A 2,562-nucleotide genomic window follows, 5' to 3' on the forward strand; every position below is an offset into this window, starting at 1 on the left:
GGTGTCGCGCTTCCCATGGCTAGATTGGCGAGTAAAACGGCAGCGCTCTTACTGACCTTGAATACCAGGCTCCAGAGGGTTGGAAACCTGCTTGGGGGAGGAAGATACGTTTGGTGCTTCCTGAGAACCGAGGCTTTGACTTTGCCGTGATTTTATATTGCCCCGAAAGGGGAATTTTTTTGTTGCATTGTACGTCCTGATTTATTGGTTCCGTGGTCGCGCCCGTGAGTCGAAGAATTTCTTATCAACTAAAAAATTCTCCTTCGGCTTAACAATATGAAAATATATTCATTCCGAGGTAGAGCGAATTAGATATTAAACGACATTTGTAGGTTAATGCGAGAGAGATTATATATATATATCTATATCTATATATATAGATATATATATATATATATATATATATATATATATAGATATATATAGATATATATATATATATATATATATATATATATATCTATATATATATATATATATATATATATATATATATATACTATATATATATATATATATATATATATATATATATATAATATATATATATATATATATATATATCTATATATATATATATATATATATATATATATATATCTATATATATATATATATATATATATATCTATATCTATAGATATAGATATCTAATATATATAAAAGATATATATATATATATATATAATATATATATTTATAGGATATATATATATATATATATATATATATATATGTATATATATATATATCTATCTAAATCTATATATATAATATAATATATATATAATATATATGTTGGAATTATATTATAATATAATGTTATATGTATATATATGAATTGTTATGTCTGTGGTTCCTTTCAAGAGCAACGGATCAATGGATCTGAGTCGCAGTGATTTAAGGCCAAGAATGAAATAAGGAACCATGACACAAGTGTGAAAAAATTAAAGAAGACAGCTTAGGGCCAGTTTCAGAGTGAAGTAAGTTAGGTAAACTCAAGAGGTTTAACGTGCTTACATACGTTTCATTACTTAAAGGGAACTAAAGCCGGCGAGACGGCTCGTTGCTGTATACTGGAGTGGAGGACCGGAATATTCAGATATGATGAATCGATGAATCATGCATTCACAAGAATCCACTTCCACTATGAGGCACATAATAGGACCTCTGCAAACAGATGTGATGATGGCATCAATACAGTGGCTACAAACACGTGGAGGGGATCGGAAAATTCTTAGAAGACTAAACACCATTCCTTTTGCTGGAGCTGTGTCACAGATTATTCACAGGACTGTAAGACAATGACTTACGCAAGATGAATGTTACATCCCAGCACTATAGCAAAACTAATCACTATGGGGCACTTAATGATTCAAAACACCAATGGGAGGACACCTACAGCATCACCACACACAACGGGGGTAGCAGGTTTCACGGTACAATGGCTGAGAGTGATGCTTGGGGAATGATTGAGGACCATAAGTTGCTTGTAGCAATGAAACGTAAAAGAATCAGGAAATGTAAGGAGGGGTGACTGCCTGAAACTATTAACTTACCACTGAACCTGATAGCTCAGCTTGTCCGTCTGCAATGGTGGTGCTATTGGGTTTAAGCACATTAGAGAAATAGAGCAATTGAACATGTGGAGCAATCTCCAAGAGATACCCCCTAGATGCTGACCCCTTGACGTGGGTAGGGGGCTTAGGGACCAGCAGCTGGGGCATGATGCCTGGTGGGGTTGGTTTCTCACTGGTCCTTGGGGCCCAGCTGCTGATCCAACTAAATTAGTCAGAACTTTTCTTTCTACTAAAAACATTTCATCTTTCTGCCTTCCTCCCTCTTATAAGGTATGGGTTCTATGATGATGACTATTGGCTTGGTTTTGGACATGGTTTAGGCTAAATCTTGGGATTTGAAGGAGGGTGAGGATGGACGGCATGCTACCTCACCCGTAGAACTCTAGTACCTGACGTGATCGAGCGAGGGAAAGTTTATTGTCAAACCCTATCTTCAGTGCCGGGTCTGATCTCGACGGACATCATGACGCCTTAGCACTGGAGATAGGGTGTATATCCGGTAATTACCCCTAGGACGACCCTAATTAAAGGGATGACCCGTCCTCTAAGTGTGACTCCATGGTGGGTATGGGGAATATCTGGATGAACTATATTTTTCACGTTATATGGCAACCCCCCCTATTTCGGCTGACGACCCTATGCTTTTGTCAAAGGACTTGTGCACGGAACCCAAACTTCAGTCAATCATGGTCGGTCCCTATGATCAGGGTAGTACCCCTGGACTGAATGACAGACGGACACAGATGACGACCCAAAGCAATGCGAGTAGATATACCTCCAAGAAATCTCAACAAAAAGCATCTGGCTCCAGTATTGTCACACTGGAACCATATGCCAGGAAGAAAAATAAAAATTATGAAATAGCTCCTGGGGTCTTTGTACCCAATTCCTTTAATAAATACCTTAATTTAAAGCTAGAAGGTGACAATATAGACATTTTTCAAGTGCATAGGGAAATCGTAAATGTTGTGGAAGACAGCCA

The sequence above is a fragment of the Macrobrachium nipponense genome, chromosome 15 (genome assembly GCF_015104395.2).
Source record: "Macrobrachium nipponense isolate FS-2020 chromosome 15, ASM1510439v2, whole genome shotgun sequence".
Taxonomy (NCBI): Eukaryota; Metazoa; Arthropoda; class Malacostraca; order Decapoda; family Palaemonidae; genus Macrobrachium; species Macrobrachium nipponense.